This window comes from Carya illinoinensis, chromosome 4 (genome assembly GCF_018687715.1).
Source record: "Carya illinoinensis cultivar Pawnee chromosome 4, C.illinoinensisPawnee_v1, whole genome shotgun sequence".
Taxonomy (NCBI): domain Eukaryota; kingdom Viridiplantae; phylum Streptophyta; class Magnoliopsida; order Fagales; family Juglandaceae; genus Carya; species Carya illinoinensis.
In genome coordinates this window covers 20,621,470-20,638,353 of record NC_056755.1, presented here as the reverse complement: position 1 = coordinate 20,638,353, position 16,884 = coordinate 20,621,470, and the positions used below count along the sequence as shown (strand labels likewise).

The 16,884-nt window shown below is 41.5% G+C and overlaps 1 long non-coding RNA gene across 1 annotated transcript; it reads right to left on the bottom strand.

Moving 5' to 3' along the window:
• Window positions 1–10,645: 10,645 nt before the first annotated feature.
• LOC122307881 lies at window positions 10,646–13,771 on the bottom strand. The gene is made up of 4 exons (XR_006241847.1): window positions 13,471–13,771; window positions 13,304–13,398; window positions 11,979–12,016; window positions 10,646–11,049 (listed from the first exon to the last, which is right to left on the bottom strand). It is a non-coding gene; the product is annotated as an uncharacterized LOC122307881 (long non-coding RNA).
• Between the last annotated feature and the right edge of the window lie 3,113 nt (window positions 13,772–16,884).

Below are 16,884 nucleotides of genomic sequence, written 5' to 3'. Positions count from 1 at the left end.
TGGGGTAAGGCCTTGTCGATCCTTCATCCAACAAAGCCAAGTCCTTAGACTCGTATCAAAGTCGAGTCCCTTGACTCGCTGAGGGGTAAGGCTCTACCGACCCCCTATCCAACAAAGTCGAGTTCCTATACTCGCATTGAAGTCGCGTCCCTTGACTTGTTGCAGGGTAAGACCTTGCCGACGCTCCATCCAACAAAGCCGAGTCCTTAGACTCGCTAAGGGTAAGGCCTTGTCAAGCCCCAGCCTAACAAAGCTAGGTCCCTAAACTAGCATTGAAGTTGAATCCCTTGACTCATTGCCGGGTAAGGCCTTATTGAGCTCCCGTCCAACAAAACTGAGTTCCTAGACTTACATCAAATTCGAGTCCCTTGACTCATTGTGGGGGTAAGGCTAAGTCTCTGGGACTTGCCGACCTCTTGTCCAACAAAGCCTAGTCCCTAAATTCAAATCGAGGTTGAGTCCCTTGACTCATTTTGGGGGTCAGGCCAAGTCTCTGGGACTTGCCAACCACCTGTCTAAAAAAGCTGACTCCTTAGACTAGCATCGAATTCGAGTCCCGAGACTCGTATAAAACTCGAGTCCCTTGACTTACTATAGGGTAAGGCCAAGTCTCTTGGACTTGCTGACCCCCTGTTCAACAAAGACAAGTTCTTAGACTCGGTGTGGGGTAAGGCCGTGATGAGTCCCTAGACTTGTGTGAGACCTACTAACCTCCCTACTACTCATCCGGGATAGACGAGGGGATCCATCCCGCTTCCAAAGTACAAGAAATAAAGAGAATGAGAAGTAAAATGCATAGGTGGAGGGAATAACACAAAAGGGAAGAGAAGGGGTAGGAAGGCCTCGAGCCCATCATTAGGGAGGCAGGGTAGAACTGCCCACTGGGAAGGGGGTACCCCGGTTGCCTAAACTTCTTACAATAAACCCAAGCCTAGGGATCTAGCTTAAGAGAACACAAGTCTAGGGTGCACAGATCCAACTCAGGGTGCATCAACAAGTGTTCTTGTAGCCTTTTGAGGCCCTCTCGATAGTCGCATGACCAAGTTGTGTTCCGAATGGAGTTGGCATTCATTATCTTGGCCCTGATCCCAGCAGTATTCTGATTGACACTATCAAGGTTCAATCTCAGTCCCGTGATCGTGAGGTTCTGGGCCTAGAGACTTTCATTCTTCTTGGACACCTCCAGTTTTAGGCGACTGACTTGCTCCTGGGCCCGCAGCACCAACCCTCCCCCCCCCCCCCACATGTAGGTGCTGCGCTTCTATGATGGTTTTGAAACTCATGGACAACAGCCTCGAGCACTATCCACAAGCCTTGATGTGGTCTCATCTTGGCTTCTTCAACGTCACTTGGGTCCGGGCCATCTCGGCTTCTTGACTGACCAAGCTCAACTCGGTAGCTGCCCGTGTTGGCTCGAGCTACTTGCTATAAGAAGCCAACTTGTAAGCATCATCCTGAGTCGAGAGGAGTTGCCTCCTCAGCTCTTCTTTCTTGCGCTCGTTCCTCGCTTTGGATGCGCCTCTACATGTCCTCCACTTCCTCGATAAACCCTTGGCGTTCAGAATCGAGCTCCTCAATTCACCAGACCGCCTACCTCAACTTCTAATGCCCGTAGTAGACCAATATTGCAGGTGATCAGTTAGCCTCAAATGGCTCCCCAAGCTCTTCACCTACCATCACTACCAATTGATCCGCAGCTTGCCAAAATCAATGGAATTCAAAGACTAGCGAGAGAAAAAGGACTCGCAGCCTCTAGATTGTTTATTCTGTAGCCACAATGCGAGCCTTATTAAGGTTTGAGTTGGAGCCTTGGCCTCCCTTGACCTTGGCTGATAAGGAAAGGCCAGCAGGGCCCAATGACAGGAAAGGTCTCGGCACCCTAACTTCTTCCTCATTAGATACCCCTCCAAAAGGGCTTGGGTGGCTCTGCGATGGACTTTGTGGTAACAATCCCCTATGGGGAACACGACAAGCATCCGACTTCGACATCTGGGAATCGTCGTCGTCACTAAGTACCACGACCCGATGGGTGCCTTGGGAATCTTCACTGTCCGAGCCCATGTCGGTAGAGCGAGAGGTGTGAGAAGTCTTCCCTGCCCTTCCACTTGGTGATCTGCCCTGGGAGCAATGGAGGAATCAACAAAGGTGGCCTCGCATTCCTCACACCCCCAAGAACCTATCTCTTCTTCGTCTTCCCCTTCTTCTTCTTCTTCTCCTTCTCCCTATTCCTGTTCCTGTTCCTGTTCCTCTTTCTCTTCTTCTTCTTCTTCTTTTTCTTCTTCTACCTCTTATTCGGTAGGAGTCAAGGATGCCTTAGGAGATACTTGCATCTCTCGATCCATCTCCATGCCTTTGCGAGCGACTTCCACCCTCTAAGTGTCCTTGATGGACATGAAAGTCTCCATCCTGCCAGCCCCGCAAGGAGGAGGAGGTTATGCAAAGGAGCTAAAGGATGCAGCCTCAATGACAGTATTGTCCTCTTCTTCCACTAGGGTGACTGCCAACTCGACAACAGTAGTATGGGGGCCTGTCAAAGAGGAAGACTCGTTGATTGGCAGCTTGATGGAGAAAGTGTGGGGGCCTATCGAGGAGGAAGCTTGGTGACTAGCTGCTCCACGGAGGATGTTGGGGGGTGCATTGAAGAGGAAGGCCTTGCAGTTAAACCAGACTTGCTCATGTATGACGTCGTACTTCCCCATGTGGGGAGAGTGGGAGTTTTGGTGTGCACAGGCTCTGGTGGCTTGTGCCCATGGAAGGCTTGGTCCTAAGAGCCCGCACTAATGGGGGTCACTCGGGGAGGGTCGTGATGCACCTTTGCCTGCTTGCCTTCACCCTAGAAGGATCCACTGTCTGCTTCCACCCCTTAGGAGACAGTGCCCAATTTGAGAAGACCTAGATGGGAAACTCCTGTTGAGCCAACTCCTCCTCGGGGAACTCCCAACTTAAGCTCGATATGAAGAAGAACTTCTAGGTATAGTCCTTGACGATTGAATGATGCGACTTAAGAGTGGCAATCCTTTGGCTAGCGACCTGGGCTTGGAAGCCACAAAGGCTCCCCAGGCAATGATTGAGGCAATATACTGACAAAAACTCTTGAATTGTCAAGTCAGGGTATTCCTCAACCACTGTAGTGAAGGCCATTTGGGAAATGATGCAGATGGACACTAGAAGTCGCCAGATGTTGGGGTTGAGTTGAGCTGGAACCTCGCAGATAGGGCAGCAAAATGGGAGGTGAACACCGTTAGCAAACATTAGAGGGTAGCAAGACCCAGTTCCGTCAGGGGTCACCAAGTGCTTGCCGCTAGTAAGAAACCTCCAGAACAGCCTAGGGGAATACTATACCTGGTTTAGAAGGCTTGAAGGTCCTCGCTAGTGACCCACGAGATCCAGTGCTTGCCATCTAAATAAGAGGCAAGGGTTTTAGTGAAAGCTTTTGGGGCCATTGGAGTAGGGGAAGGTGTCAGAAAGGAAGGGGTGAAGGGCACAACCTAGGAAACAGAGAAAGGAGGCAATGAAAGGGAGCAGGGGGAGGAATGAAGCATTACAGTTGAGGAAAAAATGGCAGGAAGGAGGAAGCATAGGGGAGGGAATGCAGAAAGGGAGTTACAAAAATGGGGAAGGAGAAATGAGAGGAAGGCCTATATAGCCGAGGACCTATGAGAAGGGCACGGGAAATGGAGCGATGCTGATGATGGTGACGTATACAAAATGGCTCACGGATCCCAACCAACGCGAGTGGCGGCAGCTCTGTCAGGTGCATGGTACACATGGGCCAATGTGCATTTAGGGATATAGGCAGAGGAACGGTCGGGTTGTACCCATCTGTCAGTAGGCAGAGGAGACGGAAGAACCAAGGAGATGCATGTCCCTTAATGGGTGTCATAACCCCTAGAAGGATTGCTCGGGACCACACCTAGACACAGCTGTTGGAGGGCCAACATAGTCACATGGCTAGCCTACATGCATGCCTTGGACAATGCTCGGACACGCAGCAGCCGCCCATGGAGGCTACTAGCCGTGCGTAGTCTATGCGCGCAGGCTGGAGGGCACATGCCTTGCATGCAGGCCTGCGTATTCCCTTGTGCGTGCACACATGCGCACCTTGCCCAGCGCGCCCTAGCACCACTCAGAGAGGTTAATGGTATGCCTCTATAGGAACACCATCCAGTGCACAACTCCAGCCCATGCCTTGTAGGCAAGGCCAGTGGCATGCCATCTAGTGCACGGCTCTAGCTCATTCCTTGCAGCCCCAGTGCCTTGATCATCAACTTGGGCCATGCATGCCCATCACCCAGGCTACCAGCCGGGACCATACAGGACCAGTGCCCAAGCCACTTGCTTGTGCCTTGCAGCCCTAATGCTCAGACCATCAGCTTGGGCCATGCATGCCCATCACCCAGGCCACCAGCTGGGACCATACAGGACTAGAGCCTAAGCCACCTGACTAGGCCACACAGCAGCAGCACGACATCATCCTGTTGTGAAATTTTGCAAGTGCATGAAATTATACCTAGTAATATAATGATGAGAAAGATATCGAACCCACGAGGACTATTTACCTATTAACTATTGAAATTGTTCTAATTCTAAGTTATTTGAAAATCAAGAAAAGTAGTGAATTTTGAATTAGAAAATCGATCAGTAACGAATTAAATTAAATCAACAACTGAAGAATTGACCAAACACTTGAAAAGAAGAAGATTTTACCCAAGAAAAAAACACTAAGGCATCTGGCTCACCTAACCAATCCAATCCCAATTCCGAACCATACCATTAATCAAATATCTTCTGATTTGACGACAAAATATTCTAACTTATCTGAGACCCTCTCTTGAGTAGAATTAGAATTACTCAACATACGATAACTTGCTATATATTTATGCAAATTTAAAAACATTTGAGCACATTAAGATTAATAATATTTCACATAAAAGTCGCACAAATCACGTTTGCACATTCCTGTCTTTCATTCAATTCATGGCATACATCATACGAAGCTAAACTACATGCATCATTTCTAATTAACATGCACAACAAAGCATTCAACTATCGGCCAAATAATTTAAGGCATTAAACTCAATGATGTATACTTAAAAGGAATGATAAAATTATGATCACAACAAAATAAGATTTGGGATTGTCATGGAGATGCTACATTGTAGCCTTAGCAATAGAAATTAGTTCATAATCTAATCATAATAAACCATAATAATTTTGTAATTCAGAATGAGAATTATACAAAGAGAAGATTAAAGATTTAAGAAGGAAAATTTATGTAGATCGAGAATCTCTATCGTTGATGAATTCTAATTCTACAAATTTTTGACCTCCTACTTGAAGCACTGTTCCTCCCTGAAGATGTTCCATTTTGGCTTTGGCTTAAACATGAAAGTTGTAGAGTTTTCTCTTGGCTTTCTATAGACACCAAAATTACCCTTATTGAAGTTGTCTAGAAAATTTTATCCCCTAAATACCGAAGAGTATTTTTAGAATTTCGAGAAATGAACGTTTCCTATTCTCTTGATGACTCATTCAATTTCCATGACTTATTCAATTTATTTATTCCTAAACAAAAATAAAAAAAATAAATAAAAACTCTAATAAATAAGAAAATTAAACACAATCTAGTATAAAATTAAGAATAAAAGTATGACAAAACCTATATAGAAATTAAGCATATCAAACCCTATGCCTACCATCAGGCCTAGGCATGGCACCATGCCCTGCCCACCATCAACAAGCCAAGCACAGCCTCATATCGTGCCCACCACCAGACCAACTCATGCAGCCAACCATCAGACCGGACTAGGACTAGCCTAGCTGTGGCCCATGGACCATCCTTGCCCACCATGGGCCTTGCATGCCACGACCATCATAAGGTCTTTTTATCCATTATGTTTATTTTATTTATTTGCTTTATTTATTTAATTTAATAATTTGTTAGGGACCCTTTGGGAGTTTCCAATTTGTAAGCTCTATAAATAGGATCCTTAGACATTTCATTTGGCATCTTTTGAACATTTGACATTTGCCTTGTGGCTAGCCATTGTGCCTAGGATTATCAATTTAGTGCTTAGCACTTAGGCTTCTTGGGGTGCAATTCATGAATCCCCAAGGAGAAGGATCACACCTTGTAATTCATGAATATGTGTGATTCTATTTATCTTTATTTATCATTTGTGGTTTCCTTTCAATCTTTGTGCAATTCATGAATCAAAGTTGATTGGATATCTTTTATTCTTTGGAGTTTATCTTTGTTATTGTTGTGGAGTGTTGTTGATTGGAGTGGCATTGTGTGGAGCCGAAACCTTCATCGGGATTTTTGGCCTTGTGCTTAAGTTCTTCAAGTTATTCTTGTGTTCATGTATTTTCTTGCAAGTTCATAACTTTTCCTTGAAGTTTGTTGAAAATTCCCATTTACCAAACACCCTAATTGGCCAACCCTAGCCCCACAACTTACCTTACACGCCCACACCACTTTCCATAGCTGACCCATCACTCAAAACCCTACTTTCCATATAGAGCCATTCGGCCATAGCCTATTTGGCTTGATCGAACCCTACTTCACATGTTAACCCTACCATATCCTTCCATATATTATTTGATTGGTCATTATCCCTTAATTGACTCAATCAAATCTCATCCCTAACCAAATCAAATCTAATCCTTATCCATTATCCCTATATTCGGGCAACCTATTCCTAATCAAAATTCAAATTCCAATCCCAATAATTTAGGAGATCACCATCCACCTAAGCCCTAGCCGAATTCCATCACTACCCTTAGCCAAAACATACATCCAACCCTAGCCTCATTCACCCATCTTCCAACCCTAAACAACTCAAGTGGCACCTAGCACCCAAGAGAGACCTTGTCATGCCCCATTACCACCATACTCGAGATCACCATAGCCCATACACCACCATTATTCCCACCACTAAACACTACCCTCCAATCACCCAAGCTGCCATATTGGGCTACATGTGATCAAGACCAAGTAAAGGAGTCCATTTGGTCAATCGAGGAGCAATAAGGAGAGGATAGACCCCTTAGTGTGTGAGGGCTTGACCGAGGACCCCAATAGCAAGTGGCACAGTAAGCCCAGTCGATGGGCTAGCTCGAAAGGGGAAGAGGCAGGAGAGGGAGACACATGAGATCATGGAGCAATCAGTAGTAAGGGAGATAGGAGGAAGCCGTGTGGTGACCCAATTGCCAAGGAGTAGGGAGTTAGAAGGACCCGCCTCCTTCCCCTCAATCCAAAGTAGCAGTTCATGAGAAACACATGTCTAAGCATTTGAACAGGAAATGAGAAGTTTTGAATTCCCATCACACGCTATGGTGAAAATTCAAGGGGTAATGTAAGGGGAAAAGGGCTTGAGCCTAGTGGCCCACACTAGGGCATCCTATAACACCAGACAAAAGGTAAGGTGGCTCGAGGTGGGAGGGACTTTTGCCAACCCTTGAAACGCACCCGCCCTTCTTAAGGGCACTCAAGCTAAAGCCTAGGTTGGTTGAAAAGGCCCTAGCGAGTAGCAGGATCCTTAAGGGTTCAGTAGAGAACCGAAGCCTACCAAAGTAGTGCATTGATAGGTGACTGGCGTAGGGCCCAAGTGGCTAGGTGTGCTCGGTTACGGGGGCCCCACGCCACATTTAATGCATGTCTGGGGGCACGGACACACGATGACGCACTCAGGGGATGGCACGATCTCGACCTGACACTTTGCCATGGTAACATGGGTACGATCTGACACCCCATGATCTCCCTTGAAAAAGGTCTATTTTCTAATTCACTTATACATACTTGTCTTTTCCAAAGAGCACCTAACTGATTTTAGCATCGGAGGATTCATGATCCCCTTTTGAGCCCACTCTTCTCTCTACACTTGCAGGTGCTGAAAGCTTAGGGCACCGTGGAACTACTCGGGTCTCGAAACTTGACATCAACAAGTGGTATCGTGGAAAAAGGAAAGAGATGAGACGTACAAGTGTAGTGAGGTGCATGGAAAAGAATTAACCGATCAAGCACGAGTGGAATAAAGCGATTAGAGGAAAAAGAAAAGACAGACAATGGGAAATCTAGAAACTCCATATTCAACATCAAGTGCCATCCATAAGTCACAGTATCACAACTCCATAATTGTTAAAATCATTGAAAACCAAGAGTTTTGAATCAATTTACAAAGAACTGCATCCCCGTAGGGTTGAAATCAATACATAATAAGAGGAAATAAACTAATGGCTGGAAACAAGAAAACAAACAACTATTGGTCAAAATGGGAGCATACCCCCTTCTCACTCTACGGGCTATGTTGCGTTGTCCTACTCATACACACCCTTATCACTTATGTCTGCAATGAAGTCGAAGGGTGTCAACATGTGACAAAACCTATTAACCCAACATGAATACGATGTGAGGTTAGTAGATTTAAGTTTTATGTTAATGGGTTAAGGTCAGAGTGGATTGATCTTTTAAGACACGATTCATTAATAGGTCACTAAGTACGGATCAACCCGCTTAACTCGTTAGTGACCCTTTTAGGCCTGTTAAATGTTTTACTCAAAATTACAATTATATCATTTTTAACCTAAAAATAAAAATATAGTAACCCTATTACATATTTCCTAACTCTCTCTCAGGCCCTCACTCTCTCAATTTTTAGTTGAGTTGGTTCTCGCGAGTCACGATCGACTGCCTCTCACACTTCCTCTAGATTGTAATTTTGGTATTTTTATTATTTGGATTGTAATTTTGAACTTATGTTGTTAGTTTATACTTTTGGGAGATATTATAATTTTAACTTTTACGTAAAATTATATTAATCAGGTCAAATAGATTATTTGGGTTAATTCAACCAATTTACATAAACGAATTAAAATGGGTCGTGTCATGTCGATATATTTTTAATTAATTCATAATTGGTCAAAACAGGTCCTTTCGTGTTGACCCATTATTTTAATTGGCCTTGTTAAGATTTGGAAATCTAACCCGTTAAGCTTAATGGGTCATATTCGGGTTGACCTATATCATATAAGTACATGACTTGATACGATGTGAACACGGCTCATTAACACGATTTGCCACCCCTAAAATTTATTGAAGTCTATAGTTTTGAAGAGCGAAAGCATTTAGTGGGACTACAATGGTGAGTGTGATGCCCCTAGTCCTTGCTTGGGATTGAATGACCAAAGAGTTGGGACATCTAACACAAGGCTACATAACCCATCGTACATGACAGTTAAGATGTAATGCACTTATTAATCTAAGAGTATGAAATATATCGCAGTGAAAATTCTATTTAGGTCAATTTAAAACAGACAGATATTATGGTACCAAAGCACATAAATTTCAAAATAAAAATTTTCTTTTCATAATAGTCATCAAAAGACTTACTTTTTTTAAAAGAAACTCACAAAACATGGGACAATCACATTAAGTTTCATCAAAACAAGTTATCCATCCTCAAAAGGGTCCCATAACATAAGTCCTTTAGTGTGGCCGATCCTACTTGGCCTTGTCTTGATTCAAAAACCACCATAATTGCTCAAAAAGCTACAACACCTCAGTGATGAATTGGTCAATGGCTTCCAAACTCTCATAAATAAATAGCTCCAGAGAGACCTTGCGTCTCTTTGGAGTCTCCTTAGGCATCTGGAGAGCTGATCTCTTGCCTTTCCCCATGATTATCCTATAGGGTTCTTGTCACAACTTCTACCATTCTGGGTCGGGAGAATGGTAGTGGAAACTACCATAGTGAGATTTCAAGAAATTTTAGTAAGTAAATAAATAACATGTAATAGGTATCGTAAGCATATGTAAGCAAACTCAAAATGAATGCATGGACATGAAATTTATGCATTTGACTTTTGAAGATACCACGTGCATCAGAACTTTATAACCATTTTCTTTTCATAAAACATCTTTTCATCATTTTGTTCTTGTTCATTGAAACATACATGTGGGCTTGAGTTCTTGTTTATATAACATAGCATAATATGACTTGGAGCTCAAGGCCTTAGTCATTTACTTTAACATATTAATGGATACCTCAAGGCTCCCTTATGCATCGTGTGTTTCTCGCTAGTTACCGAATCAATCATTGACCCACTTTGACCAAGGTGACTACGTCTTACTTTTAATCATTTTTCTTATGGCAGTTTACTTTTCACCTCTACCATAGGTCACCTACTAGCTTTAGGTGCAACATCACTCCGGTATCCTCTTATTTTGGGAACCATTCAAGGTCTGCTGACTATACTTTGTCGACGCAGGGGCTACGACTCCATTTTAGGCACTCCTAAGTGGACAGAAGAGTTCCACTAGGGCATTTCCCTGTCCTAGCCTTTGAGGTCATGATAAAACTTTAAAAGACCTTTTCGTTTTGAAAAGTTTCACCGAAAATCTAATACATGTGACATGGACTATGAAACTTTATGCTTTCATAGGACACATGCAAATGTCGAAACTTAATCATGACCACATAGTAAATAATCATGCACATCCATGTACATTTGGTGCTACGATTGAAAATATTAGAGCATGCAACCATGTTCTAAATCATAAATTCTAAGGCATTCGATTAACTAAACAAGAAGTGAACATCCACAACTACACATACATCATGTAAAGGCTGAATCACATCAACACTAGCATGCAAGAAAATTAATTTCATACCTTCAAGACTTTAGTCACAACATGCTAACCCTTCATCCATGGTCATGGCTGAAACCTCTTAGTCTTAAACATGTGTAACAGCCCCGCCCTAGGAAGGGTGGAATCATTACTTAACCTATTCTCTCTCTCTCTCTCTCTCTCTCTCTCTCTCTCTTATTTCTTTTCTTTTCTAGTAATATGTGATAAGCCTGAACATATCACACATGTACTCTAAAATTCTAATTTAATAAAGGGCAACATCTGATAGACATTCTATTTAAACATTCATCCATAAGCATAACCCATCATCCATGTAAGGTCGAACTAACAAGGAAGACACTAAGTGTCTGCCTCTCCCTCTGCTGTAATGCCCTGCTCCCCAGCCTTTTCATCATTACCTGGACGTTTAAAACATAAACACAAAGTAAGTCGAATACTCAGTAAGCAGTACACCATGTCATTAACGTAATAATCATCTATTCTTTTTCTTTTTGAAACATGCATACAAAATCATTACTAATTTTTACAATGCTTTCATGCATAAACAGTTTAAAGAATAAGCCATTATTTCATGCATAAACATTTTAAGAAATAACTATGCTTTCATGCGTAAACATTTTAAGAAATAAGCTATACCTTCATGCATAAACATCTTAAGAAATAACTATACTTTTATGCGTAAACATTTAAGAAATAAGTAATACTTTCATGCGTAAACATCTTAAGAAATAACTATGCTTTCATGTTTCACTTTCCTGTGACTGGTACACACTATTATGCCTCGTTTGTTGGGGTTAGCGGTCTTTTAGACCTAATTCCGCCCATAGCTGTGGGTTGGGAATCCCCTAGTCAGGAGACAGCACCAGATGCACTACCAGTACTACTTACCTGACATTGCAATCTGCCCATTCATTTGGCACCCTTTCATTCATGTGGCCATTATGTATTTTTATACATTAAAACATTCATTTCATCTCTTTCCTTTCTTTACAATCAGAAACGTTTTCATTATCCTTTCTTAGTCCAATGCATATGTGTTTCTTTTAAAAGGCATTTCATGTCATACTACGTATAAGGAAAGGTGTTAATTATTTAAGAAAGCATGTATAAAAATCGCATGATCTAGAATTTAACTTGCATGCATTACATTATACACTTACACACAATTATAATCAATAGGGTGCCTAGCAGGGGCTAATAAGAAAGGCTTATACATAATATATACATTTACTATTTTCTTTTAGAAGAATATTGACAAAGAGAGAGAGAGAGAGACATTCTTTTATAAAGAGAACTTGGTGTAAGAAGCATGGTCATAACTACTTACCTCAATGCACCTCAATACTTCGAACTTCACAATAGGTCCTATTCCAATAAATAGTATAAGCGTGTTAATACTCATTTAATAGTCTTTAGCCTTCCCTTCTAAACAAGAAAACCATGACATTATAACTTAACATCCCTTTTTATAGTTAGCCTTAACCCAATGACTACTTCTCACCTTAGCTTACATGAGTAATATAATTAATACTAAAGCATGCTAGCTATCCATGAAAGGGCCAGTTGGGTATTTTACATGGAAAGGTAGTTGAGAACTTAAAGGTTTAATAAAGTTTATTTGATTTAAGTTTACTTTGGAATTAATGGAAATAAAAGCTCAAATCTGGAAATTGCTCACAAAGATGCTTGGGACAATTTTGACATCTCGGATAGGCTGTATAATTTTAGGAGAGTTTTGCTACGTACAAGAAAAGTCTCATACTAATATGCATACCAATACTAATTCCTTCATTTTCAAAATTTAAATTAGTACTATTTTTAATAAAATCTACTTTTTGACCAATCACATTAGATTAGTGCACATATTAGTGCGCAGTTGTGCTTGCAACTAGATTTTTTCATTTTAGGAACATGCCCCTTTAAAATGCTAGTTGTGTCCCTTATTAGAAAAAGGCTAACTTGCAAACAAATGGGCTTTTAGGTTGGGTGGAAATAAATTGAGAAAGGGCAAAAACCAAAGACTGCCTATGGCATCTAACATAGGGGACATATGAAATTTTATGCTTGTTGGATAGCTTGTATACTATAGTACCTTTTGCACCTTTAATCACCACCGCTTAATACCAACCCAATTTATAAATCTAGTGACATAAGTATAATAAAGAGCCTAGTCAACATACACTATTTAATTAAGCATAACATAGAGAATAGCAAGAATAACCCATTAAGTAAACTTAAAAAGCTTTAAACACTAAGGTTTATAGTTTAACCATTTAACACCTTTAAAAGTGTGATTATAAATCGATTGACACCACTATAAGTTTCCTTTTTGAAGGAACCTTATTACTTGGAATACCCAAAACAGAACAATACCTCATACACGGCATTTCTAGCGTACCCAAATCATTTCAAGAGTCATCCAAGATTTAAAAGAAGCTATTTTGCAAAGGCCCCGCTTCATTTTGAGATATAATAAAGCATAACACAAAATAGCTCCCATAAATATACACGGTTAAGCCAAAACAGAGCATATATATGAAAAATTACAACATGAAGTCATAAAGAACAAAATCTAGAACACAAGATTTCTACATGATTCGGTTAGCCTCAAAACAATATCCTAATCAAATGGAGTCAAGTTAGGGTTTTTACCTTAAGCCCTTAACTCCTTTCAAGATGCAAAGTGAAGGACCAATTGGTAGTATAGCCGTGTAGATGAAGAACAAAGTGATAACACTATGTTACCCCTAAAACCGAGAAATCAATAGGTGAGTCTAGTGATGAAAATCATGCTAGGAAGGGAATAAAAAGCTTATTACCTTCAATATTTCACCCTTTGGAAGATGAAAACAAGCTTTGGATTTAAGCTTTGAACAAAAATCGGAAATGGGTAGGAATATGTTGAACCCGTGTGGCTTGGAGAAGGTGAAAGGAAAATGTTTTTTCTTCTCCCCTTACTATGGAGTCACAAAGCTTGAAGGAGATGAGAGGAACTTAGTTTCTTGAAGTTGATAAGGGAGGAGAAGAAGAGAGGAAGGTGGGGCATTGGCTAGGGCGTCTTGGAGAGAAGATTAAGTTTTCTCTTCTTGCTTTGGAAACCTACAGGAGTGAGGGAAGATGAGAGACTTAAGTGACTTTTTCTTCACAAGCCAAAAAGAACGGTTGAAATTGAGTGTGGGGAGATATTTTCCTTACCTCTCACATCAAAGGCTAGGATTAAAGGGGCTTTCTACTTGAAATAAATAAGAGAGTGAAACTAAGGGTTAGGTTGTAAAATCATATAATTATACCTTTCCGTTATTTAAAATAAAAACATATTCATCTTAAAATGAAATAATTAAAATGTTTATTTTAAAATACATAACAGAATATTTTACTTAAAAGAATTAATGAAATGACATAAAAGTCAATGTAGTAGGACTTGGTTATTACAGGGAATCTCTCAGTTAGTGGGCGGCACTAGGTGCAATAGACAAAAGAGGTTTAAGTTAAATTAGCTGGATGAGAAAAGCATAGTGAAGAATTATGGTGAAATCGATTTCCTAGAAGGTTTCTTCCCCATTGAATTTGATCTTTGAAAGTCAGTTTTATTTTCTTTGCTTATTTCTCTTTGAGTTGATCTAAGTTTATTTGCAACTACAAAAACCTTAGCGATTCCTCTAGATAAAATTGAGATTAGTAAAATTTTGGTATTTGGCAAGAGTAAGGTACCAATCCCTGAGGACGATACTCTACTTATTACTTTACTATAAAACTACGATACTGTGCACTTGCAGTTTTGCACCGGTCAACTCCCATACCTGTATTTCCAGTTTAGTAGCCAAGAAATTGTCTTCAATTTCCTCCGTGTAGCCTGATTGCAATTGGCTTTCTAGAATTTCCAGGCGCTCCTCAAGCGCATGCAGATTAGCACCCACTCTCCCAAAAACATCTAGGTTCCACACACGAAGAGCAATCCTTGTTCGCTTCAATCTAATGGCAAGCTTCCAAAGTCCCAATGCCAAGTCATTCCTACACCAAGCCTCTCTAACACACGACAAAAAATTGTCATGCAAACACCACATATTCTGGAAACAAAACAGGGGTGGACCATATAATGACAATGGTCTATGCAAATAAACCACCATTGGCCGATGATCAGAAGATTTCCGACTCAGATATCGAAAATAGGCCGAGTTAAAACAATCAGAGACTGCCATATTAACAAGGACTCTATCAAGCTTCGTTCAGCTATGTGATATCCCATCATGGCCATTGTACCACGACAGTTGTGGTCCTATACTCGATAAATCAAATAGCCCACATTGATGTATGCATTCATTAAAATCCTACATAGATGCTAAAGGCCATTGGCTCCCACCAATCCTTTCCTCATCCATTCAAATAATATTAAAATCCCCTAGCACCACCCATGAACCATCTAAGCCTTGACAATGTTCCAGACTGCTCCACAACTCTCTTCTCTCCACATAGGACCACTTCACATAAATAAACGTCACCATAATTCTTTGGCCATCTGAATGAAACCAACCTGATATCATCTGAGTCATAATTGAAACCACCTCAAAAGCATTCTCATCCTTCCAGAAAACCCACACTTTCCCCCCTAACCATCATTTGATACCGAATGGAAAAATCCCAAACAATTCCCCAAAGAAGACATGCGCTCCTCTGCTAAGAATGGCTCTGCTATAGCACATAAACCAACTCTGAACTTTTGCACTAATTTTTTTAGTCTACTGCATGACCTGCCCAACCCTCTTATATTCCAGAAAAAATTGTGTCACTCATAAATCTAATCTCTAAGACCGGGTGTGCACCCTCTGGGACTTCCGCATTGCCTTTTCTACTATCAACTTCTTAGACTTCAACTATTGTTCCATGTCCGATTCATACACTTTTTCTTTACCCCTTAACAAAGAGGCTGCATCATACTCTTGCTCTGATGAATAACCCGATGCCACAACCCCCTGTTTAGGACTTTGTTGACCCTCATTCAGCTGATTAGAAACCTCTATCCCATGCTTTGCACCAGACAACCACGATTTTCCACAGATGCTTCACGGATCTGCATCACGCCAAACTACCTCACAAACCTCTTCATCACTTTCGGCTACCATTGCATCTATAGGTTGTGACGAGATTGTCCTCTGAACCTCATGAGCGTTAGTTCAAACCAACTCTTCTTCGGCAATGATCCCCTCAATGGTATCAACGTGGGAGGCCTAGGAGTCGATCACCCTCTCCTCACAAGGAGCGTCCCCCACCAACTCACTATCAAGCATCACTAACTCGCCCTCCTCTATGCACATGCTAGCCCCTCGCTCACTATCAACTCACACCCCCATCGCTCACCTCTCCCTCATTCCGCACCTCCTTCTCTATTTTCCCAGCCCCATATTTCTTCTCTTCCTCCTCTAAATTCTGCTACCCCACCTCATTTTTTGCCTCCACCACATGCACTTCCCCCTCATTTGACATCAAATTCTTAATCCTCCCATCCTCAAAACTTGGTTTTGTAACACCAGATGGACCCACCACGTTCATCTTCTGCCCCACTTCTTTCCAAACATGCTCCTCACGATCCTTTCCTATTCCTCTCATTCCTTCTTTTTTCTTTTTTGGGTTAACCCCTGCTTTGTCTCCGGAACAACAAACTACCGTTGTATGTCCTTGTTGAAAGCATTTCACACAACAGAATCCCCTTTTCTCATATATAACTTTCTTCCAAATTTGTTTTTGCCCTACAATCAATGGGAAACCCTCCACAGGTTCATCTTGGAGGTCCACTTCCACACAAATTCTAGCATCAGTAGCCCGAGTTCAGTATAACGTCGCATTATCAGAGCCAAGAAATCTACCAAACCGGGAAGCCAGTATCTGAAAACAATCCAGACAATATAAATGAAGAGGCAACCTAGGCAAACAAAGCCATTGTGGCGCAATGGAGGGTTCCTTATTTACATCAAATTCCACTGGCCAATTGAACAACCAGAATTGATAGCCTGCAACCATCCTTCCTTCTCTCACCCAAGCATGAAGATAATCCTTCTCATTAGCCAAATGTAATAGGACATGGTCCCCATCCATAAAGCTAATCATAGGTACTTCTGAAAAGCCCCAAGTTTTGATAATCTACAGTCGCAACATGTCAATGGAAGGTCTCTTAGTCACAAACTTTAACACCAAAGCAAACTTCAATTCTTCAGCTGCTCTAGCCATCTCCATGTCTG